General features: G+C 46.3%; 1 protein-coding gene across 5 annotated transcripts in view; it reads right to left on the bottom strand.

The window, feature by feature from the left end:
• LOC128702163 (XK-related protein 7) overlaps positions 1–20,866 on the bottom strand; it is a 28,662-nt gene extending 7,796 nt beyond the window's left edge. Inside the window, exons 1-2 of one of the 5 annotated variants that reach the window (XM_053796243.2) lie at positions 20,812–20,866; positions 18,814–18,908 (exon numbers count right to left, since the gene is read on the bottom strand). The gene's annotated coding sequence lies outside the window, so the exon portion shown is untranslated. Of the gene's footprint in view, positions 1–1,673; positions 1,908–3,313; positions 3,447–18,813; positions 19,212–20,811 lie in introns of those variants that run through there. The other 4 variants (XM_053796245.2, XM_070102756.1, XM_053796244.2 and 1 more) reach the window with 4 other exon arrangements.
• Between the last annotated feature and the right edge of the window lie 267 nt (positions 20,867–21,133).

The following is a 21,133-nucleotide window of genomic DNA, read 5'->3' as shown; positions in this document are numbered from 1 at the left end:
AATTGGATCTGTGCTCCAGTTCCCCGAATTAAGCCTGAATGCCTTCCACATTCCCCCCCCCCCCGGCGCTGTATAATCCTCCGGGTTTAGCGCTTCCCCCTTGATTATAATAATGTAGTAGTAGTAGTAGTAGTAGTAGTAGTAGTAGTAGTGGTGGTGGTGGTGGTTGAAATAGTGGTTGTGCTGGTGTTACATTAAATAAATATATTTAACGGGTCATACAGCAGTAAGTTAGGTCAAGTTTCAACAGGGAATATCGACCAGAATATTTAAGTCATAAGTCAGTGTCTAGCCTTGAAATTTAGCCCAGCACGAAGGATATCCCGCACTTCCTGACCCACCGATATCCTATAGATTATCCTATTTATGGGGAAAGCGCTAAACTCGTATCAGTCACAACAGCGTTTGGCAAATGGAAGGCAGTCAGGTTTGTTCTGGAGAAGGGGAGAGTGGCTCCATTTCCTTAGATTAAGAGCCCTTCACCAACATGAAGGCACCCTTCCCCTGCAAGGTATGGATTTTATTGAAAAAACGCGGTTGCCAAGGCCAGGTGGTAGGCTATGTTGCGAAATACACACGCAAACATGTTAATTATGTTCCTTGTAAGTGCATCTCACACTAACCGCTGGTTGTTATAAGTAATCGTATCAGTTATGTAGGATCCCAGGGGATCCTAATTGGCTCCCCTGGGATCCTACATTGGCTACCATAACAGCTATATTGGATCCCAGGAACGCCAAATATGATCCCAAACCAGATATATGGATTCCTAGAAGTCATATTGGACCCCAACACAACAGTTTAGGAACCCATACCAATCATACCGGATCCCAGAAACGTCGAACGGGATTCCAAACATTTATTCTGAATCCCAGAAATGCCAAACAGGATCCCAAAACAGCCATTTTGAAGTTTAGAAACGCCCTTTCGTCCCAAAACAGCCATATACGACCTAAAGACAACCATATTAGAATTCCATAAAAGCCATACTAGAGTCCAGAAATGCAATATAGGACCCCAAGAAAGCCATAATGAATCCCAGAAAGGTCATAAATTATTCCAAAACTGCCATACTAAATCCCAAAAAAGCCATACAGGATCCCACAATAGCCATACTGAATGTCAAAAAAAAAAAAACATACTGAATCTAATTCAATTAGTCAATATACTTTAAACCTAACAAAAACACTAAGAACTACTAATTCCAGGTGTGGCATATTTCCATTGGGGTCCTCTTCCCCAGGATGCATCCCACAACAGTCTATTAACATCCAGGTGCCTATTTACCGCTTGGTAAATAGGGGCAGCAGGTACCAGGAGACTCGCCTGTCTCGCTCCAGGTTCAGATTGAACCCAGGTCCTTCGGTTGTGAGCTGAACGCTCTACTACTGATTTACGAAATGAATACAAATAGCGCACTGTCAATCATAATGAAGAAAAGGAACATATTAAAGAATAAACCTTAATCAGGACAAAGTTCCGGTATAAAGCTTTATCAGTTTATGACTTGATAAAGTTCTTCAAGGCGGAACAGTGATCTAATAAAACACTTTATTCAAGGTGTACCTTTTAAGTTACGAGATACCATAGTATGTATATGTGTCTAAAGTAATTGTACAAGATGCACGTGTTATAATTATAAAGTATATATAATTATATGATAGATTAATTACCTTGAGTGGTGTTGAGACTCGACCAACACAGTCTGCTCCAGCACACTTCCTTATATTTCAGGAATTTATTTGACCAGTTGTCTTTATCGTCTTTTTCTGGGTCAAGTTAGACACTCGATCAAGAATGATCACACTAAAAGGGGCTAAAATAAGCTCTCAATGTATATATAAAGAGAGGTGAGAGTGGAGAGGGAGTCATCTAGACGGTCTCCAGCAGCAGACTGAGGCTCTGCCGTCACCTCACATTGTAAATATTATGTTAACACAGCTGCCCTTTGCTGCTTTCTGTCTTCTTATTACCCGTTTATTGTTTATCGTGGTCTTTTTCTGTCTTTGTGGCTGGTGGTTCGTACGTTGGATTGCGTGCAGCCAGCAGTAACAGTCTGGTTGATCAGGCTCTGATTCACCATGAAGCCTGGTCACAGACCGGGCCGGGGGGTGTTGACCCCTGGAATTCTCTCCAGGTAAACTCCAGGTGTGTGTGTACTGTGGTTGATGTATATTACTGGTTATTGCGCTGTGTTATATTCCAGATGAATTTGATACTGTTACCTGGTCGAAATTTGTGAATATTATCACTTCGCTATTAAGTGGCTATGGGGATTTCCTGGCCAATGAGACAGTGGCGAACAGTAAATGTGTTTTATTCGCTGTGTCATCTGAGGAAGGTACTCCCATGCCCAGTATCCCACAAGCTCAACCCCATCTACCTCACTGCAAGCAAAGGAGCAGTACAGAGTGCGGCATAAACTTATCTGCTATGCTGAATATAAAATCCCATCAGGTTGATGACTAAGGGGCACGTCAGTTCCACTGTTTTCTAACAATACGTTATTTTTCCACTATAATCTACCTCGTCCATAATTACTATCACATTTGCTTTGTCTGTTTCGTAAGGTGAAGTCCAGGATCTTCACTTAATTCATGGTATAACTTAAATATTTGAAGACAAGTTGCAACACTATTGTCCTCAAATATTGAAGTTATACCATGAATTAAGGAAAGATCCTGGACTTCACCTTACGAAACAGACAAAGCAAATGCTATAGTAATTATGGACAAGGTAGATTATAGTGGAAAATAAACATGATATTAGTAGACAGGGGAACTCAGGCGCCTGTTAAGACACCCAACTGTTGTACATGTCTTAATCTAACGTTGCTAAATATCAGCGCTGAAATTATGAAGCCAGGTAGAACATATGAAGCCAGGTAGAAGAGGTGTGGAAAATTACATTTACCTGGATGTAATTCATAAAGTACATACCAGTAAATGGTAACAAAGATAATTATTATTTATCAAAGTTACATAGACAAGTAGAAATTTTGGGACACCTAGGTCTCAAAAAATGTCCCCCTTCGATACCTACAACTGTCATATCCACAAGTTGCTCTAGACCTATATTAATTGCAAATGAAATATACATCACCAGGAATTCTGGTAAAATTTAATATAAACATGTGGACTGTATATTAAAATTAATAAATGATTACATATACACATTTATATAACAGAAGGAGAATTTATAATCATAACACACCAATTTGTCTGGAGATTATTGTGTATCATACTCAAAACCCTTGTCTAAAATTTATGAAGAAAATACTGGCCAGAATTTCTAAATAACTATAAAGACATACTTGCTGGGGTTCTGAAGCTGTCCTGTCCATCTGCTTAATGCTCACATTATGCAGGACTGCAAGTCCAACAATTTCGGCTCCTATTTGAGAGGTTTTAAGCCCAATATAACCCCTAGAGCGACGAAAATTATGCACATTACACTAACCAACAGATACAGATACTAATGCCGGAAAAAAATCCCCCCCCAGTACCAACAATACCACCAGTCCGATAACATTCTTCTTTGCAAATATACAGGGTTAGCTAAAGCCAGCAACAAACAACAAAATACCGTTCATCCGTGGACTGCTTGCAGAGGCAAAGGCAATGTTCGCGGCTTTCACTGAGACCCACATAAAGGATCACTTGGACAACGAAATATGGATCCCAGGTTACAACCTATACAGATGCGACAGAGTGAACAGGAAAAAGGGGGGGGGTTGGCCTGTACATTGCAGAGTCACTTGTTTGCACAGAACTGCTTAATGCCTCAAATGATGTAGTGAAAGTTTTAGCAGTAAAGGTCGAGAACCAAAACCTAGTCATTGTAGTAGTCTACAAGCCTCCGGATGCAACATCCCAGCAATTCCAGGAACAGCTGTTAAAAATTGACCACTGTCTGGAAAATCTTCCAGCTCCTGCACCCAACATCTTGCTCCTGGGGGATTTCAACTTAAGGCACCTAAAATGGAGGAATATAGCAAATAATATTGTTGCAGTAATAACACCAGGAGGCAGCTCTGATGAAAACTCACACTCACACGAGCTTTTAAATCTCTGCACAAAATTCAATTTAAACCAGCAAATAATAGAGCCTACTAGACTGGAGAATACACTAGACCTCATCTTCACTAACAATGATGATCTGATAAGAAATGTCACCATATCAAAAACAATATACTCAGATCACAACATAATTGAGGTTCAGACATGTATGCGTGGAGCCCCAGACCGACAAAATGAGACTAGTCACGAGGGACCATTCACCAAATTCAACTTCAATAACAAAAACATAAAGTGGGACCAAGTAAACCAAGTCCTAACCGATGTAAGCTGGGAAGATACACTAAGCAACACAGACCCCAACTTATGCCTAGAACAGATTAACTCGGTGGCACTCGATGTATGCACAAGGCTTATTCCTCTAAGAAAAAGGAGGAGTAGATGTAAAATAGAAAGAGACAGGCGCTCCCTTTACAGGCGACGGAAAAGAATAACAGAGCGGCTAAAAGAGGTCAATATATCTGAAATGCGTAGGGAGACACTGGTCAGAGAAATAGCAAGCATCGAACTTAAGCTAAAAGAATCCTTTAGGAGTCAGGAATCGCGGGAAGAACTAAAAGCCATAAATGAAATCGAAAGAAACCCAAAGTATTTCTTCTCCTATGCCAAATCAAAATCGAGAACAACGTCCAGTATTGGGCCCCTACTTAAACAAGATGGGTCCTACACAGATGACAGCAAGGAAATGAGTGAGCTACTCAAGTCCCAATATGACTCAGTTTTTAGCAAGCCGCTAACCAGACTGAGAGTCGAAGATCAAAATTATTTTTTTATGAGAGAGCCACAAAATTTGATTAACACAAGCCTATCCGATGTTATCCTGACGCCAAATGACTTCGAACAGGCGATAAATGACATGCCCATGCACTCTGCCCCAGGGCCAGACTCATGGAACTCTGTGTTCATCAAGAACTGCAAGAAGCCCCTATCACGAGCCTTTTCCATCCTATGGAGAGGGAGCATGGACACGGGGGTCGTCCCACAGTTACTAAAAACAACAGACATAGCCCCACTCCACAAAGGGGGCAGTAAAGCAACAGCAAAGAACTACAGACCAATAGCACTAACATCCCATATCATAAAAATCTTTGAAAGGGTCCTAAGAAGCAAGATCACCACCCATCTAGAAACCCATCAGTTACACAACCCAGGGCAACATGGGTTTAGAACAGGTCGCTCCTGTCTGTCTCAACTATTGGATCACTACGACAAGGTCCTAAATGCACTAGAAGACAAAAAGAATGCAGATGTAATATATACAGACTTTGCAAAAGCCTTTGACAAGTGTGACCATAGCGTAATAGCGCACAAAATGCGTGCTAAAGAAATAACAGGAAAAGTCGGTCGATGGATCTATAATTTCCTCACTAACAGAACACAGAGAGTAGTCGTCAACAGAGTAAAGTCCGAGGCAGCTACGGTGAAAAGCTCTGTTCCACAAGGCACAGTACTAGCTCCCATCTTGTTCCTCATCCTCATATCCGACATAGACAAGGATGTCAGCCACAGCACCGTGTCTTCCTTTGCAGATGACACCCGAATCTGCATGACAGTGTCTTCCATTGCAGACACTGCAAGGCTCCAGGCGGACATCAACCAAATCTTTCAGTGGGCTGCAGAAAACAATATGAAGTTCAACGATGAGAAATTTCAATTACTCAGATATGGTAAACATGAGGAAATTAAATCTTCATCAGAGTACAAAACAAATTCTGGCCACAAAATAGAGCGAAACACCAACGTCAAAGACCTGGGAGTGATTATGTCGGAGGATCTCACCTTCAAGGACCATAACATTGTATCAATCGCATCTGCTAGAAAAATGACAGGATGGATAATGAGAACCTTCAAAACTAGGGAGGCCAAGCCCATGATGACACTCTTCAGGTCACTTGTTCTATCTAGGCTGGGATATTGCTGCACTCTAACAGCACCTTTCAAGGCAGGTGAAATTGCCGACCTAGAAAATGTACAGAGAACTTTCACGGCGCGCATAACGGAGATAAAACACCTCAATTACTGGGAGCGCTTGAGGTTTCTAAACCTGTATTCCCTGGAACGCAGGAGGGAGAGATACATGATTATATACACCTGAAAAATCCTAGAGGGACTAGTACCGAACTTGCACACGAAAATCACTCACTACGAAAGCAAAAGACTTGGCAGACGATGCACCATCCCCCCAATGAAAAGCAGGGGTGTCACTAGCACGTTAAGAGACCATACAATAAGTGTCAGGGGCCCGAGACTGTTCAACTGCCTCCCAGCACACATAAGGGGGATTACCAACAGACCCCTGGCAGTCTTCAAGCTGGCACTGGACAAGCACCTAAAGTCAGTTCCTGATCAGCCGGGCTGTGGCTCGTACGTTGGTTTGCGTGCAGCCAGCAGCAACAGCCTGGTTGATCAGGGGCTGATCCACCAGGAGGCCTGGTCACAGACCGGGCCGCGGGGGCGTTGACCCCCGAAACTCTCTCCAGGTAAACTCCAGGTAAACGTGCTTGTATCACATTCTTCCCTGCTCGTCAGCACAGGCGCAGAGCCTCCCTGTCGGCTCCATTCTCCAAAATACACCTCAGAGCAATAGTAATGTATCAATCAGGCACACCTACATTATAAAAAAAACATACAGCATAATTTTGGGAAATTATTTTCCAAAAGAGGCATTCTCCTGTTAGTGCACAGAAAGCAAATTGTTTAATAAAATAGGCAAATTACAACTTACATAACCTGAAACTAATTCGGGGTTTCCTTTGAGGCAAACACATCACCTCTAGAAGTTTCAAGTCGACCAGAATAAACATTCTTCACTTATGACCCAGAGTCCACTAATTCCAGTTTTATTTATGTTAGTAAACTGGCAAAATTGCACATACACAACGTAATCACAAATGATATCATCATTTTTAAAAGATGCATCAGCTATTAAACACACCCACACACTCACATACACAGTGAGTGTCAGGAAAGAGATGTCAGAATGGGGTAGAGTAACTAGCGGGGTGCCACAAGGATCAGTGTTAGGACCTATTGCCTCTGTTTTATGTGAACGACATTAAAGATGGGACTGATGAAAGCAGAAGACAAGGAAAGGCTCCAGTGGAATCTGGACAAATTTCTTGAATTCAACCCCAGTAATTGCAAGGTCATGAAGATTGGGGGAAGAGCAAGAAGACCGGAAGCAGGGTATAGATTATAAGGACAGAAGCTGCAGAGTTCACTCAGAGGTCTAGGGGTCAGTATAGTGACTGGTGTAATGCCAGTAACTCACATCAGCCGAATTAACTCTGAAGCCAATGCTTGTCTGGCAAATCTAAGAGTAACCTTCAGGAATCTCAATTTAGTTATTCTGGGCCCTTTATACAACATACGGGAGTATTTAGCACCATTATGGAACCCGCACCTGAAAAAAAACATGTTAAAAATGGAGAAAGAGCAGAATTATGCAAAAAGACTTGTTACTGAGCTAAGAGGTCTTGAACTGCAAAGAAAGACTAAGGAAATTAAACGTAACGACGTATGAGGACAGAACAACCAGGGGAGATACGATAACAACATACAAATACTTGAAGAAATTGATAAGGGACAGACATCTTGAGAGGCCAGAAACAGGAACTCGGGAACACCGGTGGAAGTTAATGTTATAGATAAGCCACAGGAATGTTAGGAAGTATTTCTTCAGTCTCAGAGTGGCCGGGAGGCGGAGTGATCTCGGTGAAAAAGTGGTGAGGACGGACTCCATATATAGTTTTAAGAACAGGTACGGTAGAGCTTATGAGGGAGTACATCTGAAAAGTGGCAAGAGGCAGGACCAGGAGCTGAGAATAGACCCCTGCAACTACAGAGGAGTACAAATAGGTGAATACTCACACACACACACACAAACACACACACACACACACACACACACACACACACACACACACACACACACACACACACACACACACACACACACACACACAAACGTTGAGAGGCTGGGCAGGAATTGGGACTCTACCCCTGGTATCTCAATAGGCGACCACACATGATTACGTACAGAGATCTCGCCCGGCCAGGGAATTGAATCCGGGACCGCTCAGTGATGGAACAATGACCACCGAGCTACGGGTGCATAATGACGCAGAGCGTGAGAATAGCTGACAGTTAGCACCTGACTAGTTCTACATCAGCAGGTTACGTCTGTGAGTCAGGTCCTTGTATGAGCCACACACATGTGAGCGAAATCTTACATAATACTATGACTAGGCCTCCTTAAAGAAATATTACAGGAATGAAAACCTTAACGAAACGTACAAAGTTCAGATAATTGTTTACTGAATGTAAGTAGATATATGTAAGATATACCTGTTATCTTACGTGTGCACGAGCCATAGTGTGAGAGGGTAGCTTCGTGGGTGGGTGAGTAGGTGGGTGGAGTGGAAGATTGGTTGGTGCGTGGGAGGGTTGGTGGGTGTTAGGCGAGTGTGGGTTGGTGTCAGGCGAGGGTGGGTTGGTGTCAGGCGAGGGTGGCTTGGTGTGAGGCGAGGGTGGCTTGGTGTGAGGCGAGGGTGGCTTGGTGTGAGGCGAGGGTGGCTTGGTGTGAGGCGAGGGTGGCTTGGTGTGAGGCGAGGGTGGCTTGGTGTGAGGCGAGGGTGGCTTGGTGTGAGGCGAGGGTGGCTTGGTGTGAGGCGAGGGTGGCTTGGTGTGAGGCGAGGGTGGCTTGGTGTGAGGCGAGGGTGGCTTGGTGTGAGGCGAGGGTGGCTTGGTGGGTTAGATATATAACCATCGTCATCATTAAGTTTATTAGGTACAGGAACACACAAATGCAATTATCATATATCGTGTAAATTACTTAGGATAAACCAAAAAAGTCAGACTGACTTATTTTCACTGGGTATCTTCGAGCCAACATTTCAATACCTGCGGCAGGTGCTGGGGTTTCATACACACAAGATCTTCTCTGGCACAGTAGGACACTATACAGTAGGACACTACACAGTAGGACACTATACAACATCACCTTCAGTACTGTAGTTTCAGTTCTTCAACATTTTTCTTCCCGTGGATGCGACCGACAACAACACGTTAACCCACAGGTACCTATTGTTACTGCTAGGTGGGCAGGGGTGTAACGGAACCTCTGCTAGGTGGGCAGGGGTGTAAGGGAACCTCTGCTAGGTGGGCAGGGGTGTAAGGGAACCTCTGCTAGGTGGGCAGGGGTGTAAGGGAACCTCTGCTAGGTGGGCAGGGGTGTAAGGGAACCTCTGCTAGGTGGGCAGGGGTGTAAGGGAACCTCTGCTAGGTGGGCAGGGGTGTAAGGGAACCTCTGCTAGGTGGGAAGGGGTGTAAGGGAACCTCTGCTAGGTGGGCAGGGGTGTAAGGGAACCTCTGCTAGGTGCGCAGGGGTGTAAGGGAACCTCTGCTAGGTGGGCAGGGGTGTAAGGAAACCTCTGCTAGGTGGGCAGGGGTGTAAGGGAACCTCTGCTAGGTGGGCAGGGGTGTAAGGGAACCTCTGCTAGGTGGGCAGGGGTGTAAGGGAACCTCTGCTAGGTGGGCAGGGGTGTAAGGAAACCTCTGCTAGGTGGGAAGGGGTGTAAGGAAACCTCTGCTAGGTGGGCAGGGGTGTAAGGAAACCTCTGCTAGGTGGGCAGGGGTGTAAGGAAACCTCTGCTAGGTGGGCAGGGATGTAAAGAAACCTCTGCTACCTGGAGTTTACCTGGAGAGAGTTTCGGGGGTCAACGCCCCCGCGGCCCGGTCTGTGACCAGGCCTCCTGGTGGATCAGCGCCTGATCAACCAGGCTGTTGCTGCTGGCTGCACGCAAACCAACGTACGAGCCACAGCCCGGCTGATCAGGAACTGACTTTAGGTGCTTGTCCAGTGCCAGCTTGAAGACTGCCAGGGGTCTGTTGGTAATCCCCCTTATGTGTGCTGGGAGGCAGTTGAACAGTCTCGGGCCCCTGACACTTATTGTATGGTCTCTTAACGTGCTAGTGACACCCCTGCTTTTCATTGGGGGGATGGTGCATCGTCTGCCAAGTCTTTTGCTTTCGTAGTGAGTGATTTTCGTGTGCAAGTTCGGTACTAGTCCCTCTAGGATTTTCCAGGTGTATATAATCATGTATCTCCCCCTCCTGCGTTCCAGGGAATACAGGTTTAGAAACCTCAAGCGCTCCCAGTAATTGAGGTGTTTTATCTCCGTTATGCGCGCCGTGAAAGTTCTCTGTACATTTTCTAGGTCGGCAATTTCACCTGCCTTGAAAGGTGCTGTTAGAGTGCAGCAATATTCCAGCCTAGATAGAACAAGTGACCTGAAGAGTGTCATCATGGGCTTGGCCTCCCTAGTTTTGAAGGTTCTCATTATCCATCCTGTCATTTTTCTAGCAGATGCGATTGATACAATGTTATGGTCCTTGAAGGTGAGATCCTCCGACATAATCACTCCCAGGTCTTTGACGTTGGTGTTTCGCTCTATTTTGTGGCCAGAATTTGTTTTGTACTCTGATGAAGATTTAATTTCCTCATGTTTACCATATCTGAGTAATTGAAATTTCTCATCGTTGAACTTCATATTGTTTTCTGCAGCCCACTGAAAGATTTGGTTGATGTCCGCCTGGAGCCTTGCAGTGTCTGCAATGGAAGACACTGTCATGCAGATTCGGGTGTCATCTGCAAAGGAAGACACGGTGCTGTGGCTGACATCCTTGTCTATGTCGGATATGAGGATGAGGAACAAGATGGGAGCTAGTACTGTGCCTTGTGGAACAGCTTTTCACCGTAGCTGCCTCGGACTTTACTCTGTTGACGACTACTCTCTGTGTTCTGTTAGTGAGGAAATTATAGATCCATCGACCGACTTTTCCTGTTATTCCTTTAGCGCGCATTTTGTGCGCTATTACGCCATGGTCACACTTGTCGAAGGCTTTTGCAAAGTCTGTATATATTACATCTGCATTCTTTTTGTCTTCTAGTGCATTTAGGGTGTAAGGGAACCTCTGCTAGGTGGGAAGGGGTGTAAGGGAACCTCTGCTAGGTGGGCAGGGGTGTAAGGGAACCTCTGCTAGGTGGGCAGGGGTGTAAGGGAACCTCTGCTAGGTGGGCAGGGGTGTAAGGGAACCTCTGCTAGGTGGGAAGGGGTGTAAGGGAACCTCTGCTAGGTGGGCAGGGGTGTAAGGGAACCTCTGCTAGGTGGGCAGGGGTGTAAGGGAACCTCTGATAGGTGGGCAGGGGTGTAAGGGAACCTCTGATAGGTGGGCAGGGGTGTAAGGGAACCTCTGATAGGTGGGCAGGGGTGTAAAGGAACCTCTGATAGGTGGGCAGGGGTGTAAGGGAACCTCTGCTAGATGGGCAGGGGTGTAAGAGAACATCTGCTGGGTGGGCAGGGGTGTAAGAGAACCTCTGCTAGGTGGGCAGGGGTGTAAGGAGACCTCTGCTAGGCGGGCAGGGATGTAAGGAAACTTGCCAGTTTCTCCGTGCCAGGAAATCGAACCCAGGACCTAGAAACTATGAGTCGCATACTCTCTCGCTAGACACTCACGCAGCACTCTCAGATAGGGAGGACTGGTTCTCATGTGGGTGATTGGTGGGTGGGTGTGAGATGGGTAGGTGGGTGAGTGATGGTGGGTGTCATTATCGTGTTTTTCACTCACTCGTCCTAATAGTCTGCCCCGAGGGGCCATTTTGTCATATTAATTAGTGTATTTGAGACCAATGACTACGCGAGATTGGCTTTATTAAACGTGTAATATACGTAGTGTAATACCAGGCTTCTCTTATTTTATACCAAGATTCACGACCCAGCTGTGTGTCTGTGTACTCACCTAGTTGCGGTTGCAGGGGTCGATTCACAGCTCCTGGTACCGCCTCTTCACTGGTCGCTGTGTGTGTGTGTGTGTGTATGTGTACTCACCTGTGGTTTCAGGGGGTAAAGTCTCAGCTCTCGGTCCCATTTCTTCGCTGGCCGCTACGGGGTTTTACTATGTGAGTGTACTCACCTATACGTGGTTGTGGTCTCAGCTCCTGGCCCCTGTGTACCTACCATTAAATGTGATTACAAGGGTCGAGTCACAGCTCCCATATGTGTGTGTGTGTGTGTGTGTGTGTGTGTGTGTGTGTGTGTGTGTGTACTCACCTAATTGTACTCACCTAATTGTGGTTGCAGGGGTCAAGACTCAGCTCCTGGCCCCGCCTCTTCACTGATCGCTACTGGGCCCTCTCTCTCTCTGCTTCCTGAGCTTTGTCATACCTCTTCTTAAAGCTATGTATGGTTCCTGCCTCCACTACTTCACTTGCGTGTGTGTGTGTGTGTGTGTGTGTGTGTGTGTGTGTGTGTGTGTGTGTGTGTGTGTGTGTGTGTGTGTGTGTGTGTTTACCATGAAATTTAATTTAGAGAAATCATTTAAAATGGCAAAAAAGTTGTCAGTGTTGCCAAGTGCTGACCACAACTTTTATAGTTCCCAATAATCACAGAAAGAAGTCAAACATTACAGACCTTACAGTCGATAACAAATAAATCATTTACCTTACCCAACTTTCTCAAAGTGTACACGCATACCTGGTGGTCAAGATAACACCAGACCTGGTGGTCAAGATAACACGCATACCTGGTGGTCAAGATAACACCAGACCTGGTGGTCAAGATAACACCAGACCTGGTGGTCAAGATAACACCAGACCTGGTGGTCAAGATAACACCAGACCTGGTGTTCAAGATAACACCAGACCTGGTGTTCAAGATAACACCAGACCTGGTGGTCAAGATAACACCAGACCTGGTGGTCAAGATAACACGCATACCTGGTGGTCAAGATAACACCAGACCTGGTGGTCAAGATAACACCAGACCTGGTGGTCAAGATAACACCAGACCTGGTGTTCAAGATAACACCAGACCTGGTGGTCAAGATAACACCAGACCTGGTGGTCAAGATAACACCAGACCTGGTGTTCAAGATAACACCAGACCTGGTGGTCAAGATAACACCAGACCTGGTGGTCAAGATAACACGCATACCTGGTGGTCAAGATAACACCAGACCTGGTGGTCAAGATAACACCAGACCTGGTGGTCAAGATAACACCAGACCTGGTGTTCAAGATAACACCAGACCTGGTGGTCAAGATAACACCAGACCTGGTGGTCAAGATAACACCAGACCTGGTGGTCAAGATAACACCAGACCTGGTGGTCAAGATAACACCAGACCTGGTGGTCAAGATAACACCAGACCTGGTGGTCAAGATAACACCAGACCGGGTGGTCAAGATAACACCAGACCTGGTGGTCAAGATAACACCAGACCTGGTGTTCAAGATAACACCAGACCGGGTGGTCAAGATAACACCAGACCTGGTGTTCAAGATAACACCCGACCTGGTGGTCAAGATAACCCCACACCTGGTCAAGATAACCCCAGACCTGGTCAAGATAACACCCAGACCTGGTCAAGATAACACCCAGAGCTGGTCGTCAAGATAACACCCAGACCTGGTCGTCAAGATAACACCCAGACCTGGTGTTCAACATAACACCAGACCTGGTGTTCAAGATAACACCAGACCTGGTGTTCAAGATAACACCAGACCTGGTGGTCAAGATAACACCAGACCTGGGGGTCAAGATAACACCAGACCTGGTGGTCAAGATAACACCAGACCTGGTGGTCAAGATAACACCAGACCTGGTGTTCAAGATAACACCAGACCTGGGGGTCAAGATAACACCAGACTTGGTGTTCAAGATAACACCAGACCTGGTGTTCAAGATAACACCAGACCTGGTGTTCAAGATAACAACAGACCTGGTGTTCAAGATAACACCAGACCTGGTGTTCAAGATAACACCAGACCTGGGGGTCAAGATAACACCAAACCTGGTGCTCAAGATAACACCAGACCTGGGAGTCAAGATAACACCAGACCTGGTGGTCAAGATAACACCAGACCTGGGGGTCAAGATAACACCAAACCTGGTGCTCAAGATAACACCAGACCTGGGGGTCAAGATAACACCAGACCTGGGGGTCAAGATAACACCAGACCTGGGGGTCAAGATAACACCAGACCTGGTGTTCAAGATAACTCCAAACCTGGGGGTCAAGATAACACCATACCTGGGGTCAAGATGACGCTAGACCTGGGGGTCAAGATAACACCAGATCTGGGGGTCAAGATAACACCAGGCCTGGGGGTCAAGATAACACCAGACCTGGAGTCAAGATAACACCAGACCTGGGGGTCAAGATAGAGCTAGACCTGGGGGTCAAGATAACACCAGACCTGGGGGTCAAAATAACACCAGACCTTGGGGTCAAGATAACACCAGACCTGAGGTCAAGATAACACCATACCTGGTGTTCAAGATAACACCAGCCCTGGTCAAGATAACACCAGACCTGGGGGTCAAGATAACACCAGACCTGGTGTTTAAGATAACACCAGACCTGGTGTTCAAGATAACACCAGACTTGGGGGTCAAGATAACACCAGACCTGGGGGTCAAGATAACACCAGACCTGGAGGTCAAGATAACACCAGACCTGGGGGTCAAGATAACACCAGATTTGGAGGTCAAGATAACACCAGACCTGGTGTTCAAGATAACACCAGACCTGGGGGTCAAGATAACACCAGACCTGGGGGTCAAGATAACACCAGACCTGGGGGTCAAGATAACAAGAGACCTGGTGTTCAAGATAACATCAGACCTGGGGGTCAAGATAGCACCAGACCTGGTGTTCAAGATAACACCAGACCTGGTGTTCAAGATAACACCAGACCTGGGGGTCAAGATAACACCAGACCTGGTGTTCAAGGTAACACCAGACCTGAGGGTCAAGATAACACCAGACCTGGTGTTCAAGGTAACACCAGACCTGACGGTCAAGATAACACCAGACCTGGTGTTCAAGATAACACCAGACCTGGGGTCAAGATAACACCAGACCTGGGGGTCAAGATAACACCAGACCTGGTGTTAAAGATAACACCAGACCTGGTGTTCAAGATAACACCAGACCTGGGGGTCAAGATAACACCAGACCTGGGGGTCAAGATAACACCAGATCTGGGGTCAAGATAACACCAGACCTGGGAGTCAAGATAACACCAGACCTGGGGGTCAAGATAATACCAGACCTGGGGGTCAAGATAACACCAGACCTGGTATTCAAGGTAACACCAGACCTGGGGATCAAGATAACACCTGACCTTGTGTTCAAGATAACACCAGAACTGGGGGTCAAGATAACACCAGACCTGGGGGTCAAGATAACACCAGACCTGGGGTCAAGATAACACCAGACCTGGTGTTCAAGATAACACCAGACCTGGGGGTCAAGATAACACCAGACCTGGGGGTCAAGATAACACCAGACCTGGAGGTCAAGATAACACCAGACCTGGGGGTCAATATAACACCAGATTTGGAGGTCAAGATAACACCAGACCTGGTGTTCAAGATAACACCAGACCTGGGGGTCAAGATAACACCAGACCTGGGGGTCAAGATAACACCAGACCTGGTGGTCAAGATAACACCAGACCTGTTGTTCAAGATAACACCAGACCTGGGGGTCAAGATAGCACCAGACCTGGTGTTCAAGATAACACCAGACCTGGTGTTCAAGATAACACCAGACCTGGTGTTCAAGATAACACCAGACCTGGTGTTCAAGGTAACACCAGACCTGGGGTCAAGATAACACCAGACCTGGGGGTCAAGATAACACCAGACCTGGTGTTCAAGGTAACACCAGACCTGGGGTCAAGATAACACCAGACCTGGGGGTCAAGATAACACCAGACCTGGTGTTCAAGATAACACCAGACCTGGTGTTCAAGATAACACCAGACCTGGGGGTCAAGATAACACCAGACCTGGGGTCAAGATAACACCAGATCTGGGGTAAGGATAACACCAGACCTGGGGGTCAAGATAACACCAGACCTGGTGTTCAAGGTAACACCAGACCTGGGGGTCAAGATAACGCCAGACCTGGTGTTCAAGATAACACCAGAACTGGGGGTCAAGATAACACCAGACCTGGGGGTCAAGATAACACCAGACCTGGGGTCAAGATAACACCAGACCTGGGGGTCAAGATAACACCAGACCTGGGGGTCAAGATAACACCAGATCTGGGGTCAAGATAACACCAGACCTGGGAGTCAAGATAACACCAGACCTGGGGTCAAGATAACACCAGACCTGGTGTTCAAGATAACACCAGACCTGGTGTTCAAGATAACACCAGACCTGGGGTCAAGATAACACCAGACCTGGTGGTCAAGGTAGCACCAGACCTGGGGTCAAGATAACACCAGACCTGGGATCAAGATAACACCAGACCTGTTGTTCAAGATAACACCAGACCTGGTGTTCAAGATAACATCAGACCTGGTGTTCAAGATAACACCAGACTTGGTGTTCAAGGTAACACCAGACCTGGGGTCAAGATAACACCAGACCTGGGATCAAGATAACACCAGACCTGTTCAAGATAACACCAGACCTGGTGTTCAAGGTAACACCAGACCTGGGGTCAAGATAACACCAGACCTGGGGTCAAGATAACACCAGACCTGTTGTTCAAGATAACACCAGACCTGGGGGTCAAGATAACACCAGACCTGGGGTCAAGATAACACCAGACCTGGGGTCAAGATAACACCAGACCTGTTGTTCAAGATAACACAAGACCTGGGGTCAAGATAACACCAGACCTGGTGTTCAAGATAACACCAGACCTGGGGTCAAGATAACACCAGACCTGGGGGTCAAGATAACACCAGACCTGGGGGTCAAGATAACACCAGACCTGGGGGTCAAGATAACACCAGATCTGGGGTCAAGATAACACCAGACCTAGGGTCAAGATAACACCAAACCTGGGGGTCAAGATAATACCAGACCTGGGGGTCAAGATAAAACCAGACCTGGGGGTCAAGATAACACCAGATCTGGGGTCAATATAACACCAGACCTGGGGTCAAGATAACACCAGACTTGGTGTTCAAGATAACACCAGACCTGGTGTTCAAGATAACACCAGACCTGGTGTTCAAGATAACACCAGACCTGGTGTTCAAGATAACACCAGACCTGGTGTTCAAGATAACACCAGACCTGGTGTTCAAGATAACACCAGACCTGGGGTCAAGATAACACCAGACCTGGTGGTCAAGATAACACCAGACCTGGTGTTCAAGATAACACCAGACCTGGTGTTCAAGATAACACCAGACCGGGTATTCAAGATAACACCAGACCTGGTGTTCAAGATAACACCAGACCTGGTGTTCAAGATAACACCAGACCTGGTGTTCAAGATAACACCAGACCTGGTGTTCAAGATAACACCAGACCTGGTGTTCAAGATAACACCAGACCTGGTGTTCAAGATAACACCAGACCTGGTGTTCAAGATAACACCAGACCTGGTGTTCAAGATAACACCAGACCTGGTGTTCAAGATAACACCAGACCTGGTGTTCAAGATAACACCAGACCTGGTGTTCAAGATAACACCAGACCTGGTGTTCAAGATAACACCAGACCTGGTGTTCAAGATAACACCAGACCTGGTGTTCAAGATAACACCAGACCTGGTGTTCAAGATAACACCAGACCTGGTGTTCAAGATAACACCAGACCTGGTGTTCAAGATAACACCAGACCTGGTGGTCAAGATAACATCAGACCTGGGGTCAAGATAACACCAGACCTGGTGTTCAAGATAACACCAGACCTGGTGTTCAAGATAACACCAGACCTGGTGTTCAAGATAACACCAGACCTGGTGTTCAAGATAACACCAGACCTGGTGTTCAAGATAACACCAGACCTGGTGTTCAAGATAACACCAGACCTGGTGGTCAAGATAACATCAGACCTGGGGTCAAGATAACACCAGACCTGGTGTTCAAGATAACACCAGACCTGGTGTTCAAGATAACACCAGACCTGGTGTTCAAGATAACACCAGACCTGGTGTTCAAGATAACACCAGACCTGGTGTTCAAGATAACACCAGACCTGGTGTTCAAGATAACACCAGACCTGGTGGTCAAGATAACATCAGACCTGGGGTCAAGATAACACCAGACCTGGGGTCAAGATAACACCAGACCTGGTGTTCAAGATAACACCAGACCTGGTGTTCAAGATAACACCAGACCTGGGGTCAAGATAACACCAGACCTGGGGTCAAGATAACACCAGACCTGGTGTTCAAGGTAACACCAGACCTGGGGTCAAGATAACACCAGACCTGGTGTTCAAGGTAACACCAGACCTGGGGTCAAGATAACACCAGACCTGGTATTCAAGATAACATCAGACCTGATTATCTGACCGAGACCTTCCGCTGGCTTACCAGTTCTCCCTTTTAAAAATTATAGTCCTAATTATAACCATTGTTTATAGGGTTATTACTTCTAACTCATCTCTTATTTAGTTTTCTCTCTTCTCTGCCTTTCTTCCCCCACTTCTGAGTTTCTTTCATTTGCAATATCTAAGATTGAACTCTAACAACCACTTGCCGGACTAGTGAAGAATTTTGTCCAGAACCCATCATTCATTAACAAACAATAATTATATACTATGCCGGTATTATTAAAACTATTTTTGGGTCTTTATCGAGAATTCGTAACTATTTATTCTTTATTTCCAAGTGAATATAAGGTCAAATATTAAGTGGAAATCTAAGAGAATATTAATGAAAGAGATTTAAGTATTATTAGGCGGTGTAAACTCACCTAGAACAACCGCAGTTGATGTATATATACTGTCAACATTACTGGTACTCCCGTGGGGAGGGACAGGAGCTGAGACTCGTCCCTCGCATGATAAACTAGGTGAGTACTACTAGGTGAGTACTACTAGGTGAGTTGAAGTAGGTGAGTACTACTAGGTGAGTACTACTAGGTGAGTTGAAGTAGGTGAGTACTACTAGGTGAGTACTACTAGGTGAGTTGAAGTAGGTGAGTACTACTAGGTGAGTTGAAGTAGGTGAGTACCATTAGGAAAGTATAATTAGGTGATTACTACATGGGGAACAACACTAGGGGAACAACACTAGGGGAACAACATTAGGGGAACAACACTAGGGGAACAACACTAGGAGAACAACACTAGGGGAACAACACTAGGGGAACAACACTAGGGGAACAACACTAGGAGAACAACACTAGGGGAACAACACTAGGGGAACAACACTAGGGGAACAACACTAGGGGAACAACACTAGGGGAACAACACTAGGAGAACAACACTAGGGGAACAACACTAGGAGAACAACACTAGGGGAACAACACTAGGGGAACAACACTAGGAGAACAACACTAGGGGAACAACACTAGGAGAACAACACTAGGGGAACAACACTAGGGGAACAACACTAGGAGAACAACACTAGGAGAACAACACTAGGGGAACAACACTAGGAGAACAACACTAGGGGAACAACACTAGGGGAACAACACTAGGGGAACAACACTAGGGGAACAACACTAGGAGAACAACACTAGGAGAACAACACTAGGGGAACAACACTAGGGGAACAACACTAGGGGAACAACACTAGGAGAACAACACTAGGGGAACAACACTAGGGGAACAACACTAGGAGAACAACACTAGGGGAACAACACTAGGGGAACAACACTAGGGGAACAACACTAGGGGAACAACACTAGGGGAACAACACTAGGGGAACAACACTAGGGGAACAACACTAGGGGAACAACACTAAGAGAACAACACTAGGGGAACAACACTAGGGGAACAACACTAGGGGAACAACACTAGGAGAACAACACTAGGGGAACAACACTAGGGGAACAACACTAGGAGAACAACACTAGGGGAACAACACTAGGGGAACAACACTAGGGGAACAACACTAGGGGAACAACACTAGGGGAACAACACTAGGGGAACAACACTAGGGGAACAACACTAGGGGAACAACACTAAGAGAACAACACTAGGGGAACAACACTAGGGGAACAACACTAGGGGAACAACACTAGGAGAACAACACTAGGGGAACAACACTAGGGGAACAACACTAGGGGAACAACACTAGGGGAACAACACTAGGGGAACAACACTAGGAGAACAACACTAGGGGAACAACACTAGGGGAGCAACACTAGGGGAACAACACTAGGGGAGCAACACTAGGGGAACAACACTAGGGGAACAACACTAGGGGAACAACACTAGGGGAACAACACTAGGGGAACAACACTAGGAGAACAACACTAGGGGAACAACACTAGGGGAACAACACTAGGGGAACAACACTAGGGGAGCAACACTAGGGGAACAACACTAGGGGAACAACACTAGGGGAACAACACTAGGGGAACAACACTAGGGGAACAACACTAGGAGAACAACACTAGGGGAACAACACTAGGGGAGCAACACTAGGGGAACAACACTAGGGGAACAACACTAGGGGAACAACACTAGGGGAACAACACTAGGGGAACAACACTAGGAGAACAACACTAGGGGAACAACACTAGGGGAACAACACTAGGGGAACAACACTAGGGGAACAACACTAGGGGAACAACACTAGGGGAACAACACTAGGGGAACAACACTAGGAGAACAACACTAGGGGAACAACACTAGGAGAACAACACTAGGGGAACAACACTAGGGGAACAACACTAGGGGAACAACACTAGGGGAACAACACTAGGGGAACAACACTAGGGGAGCAACTGATGATTGTCTACTGTGGCGGGTGATTCACAGGAGGGCCCAGTACAGCAGTTCTCCTGACGAAGATTAGAACACACTGGTTTAGCTCTTCCTAAAACCTAGCAGTACCTCTCTGGCATATCATTCTATCTTATCTACTGATTAGTGCGGGAATTAGGGCAGCTGGGAATTTCACATGCATACATACATACACTATTTTTTCTTGCTTCTGGGTTGGTCAGTTTATTAGGTTTGAAGCGTATCGACTACACAATTAGAAACAATACAAGAACGAAGGGACACTGCGGAAGGCCTACTGGCCCATCTAGGCAGATCATACTCCACCCACCCACAACC

This window comes from Cherax quadricarinatus, chromosome 83 (genome assembly GCF_038502225.1).
Source record: "Cherax quadricarinatus isolate ZL_2023a chromosome 83, ASM3850222v1, whole genome shotgun sequence".
Taxonomy (NCBI): domain Eukaryota; kingdom Metazoa; phylum Arthropoda; class Malacostraca; order Decapoda; family Parastacidae; genus Cherax; species Cherax quadricarinatus.
This window is presented reverse-complemented; position numbering and strand designations above follow the sequence as displayed.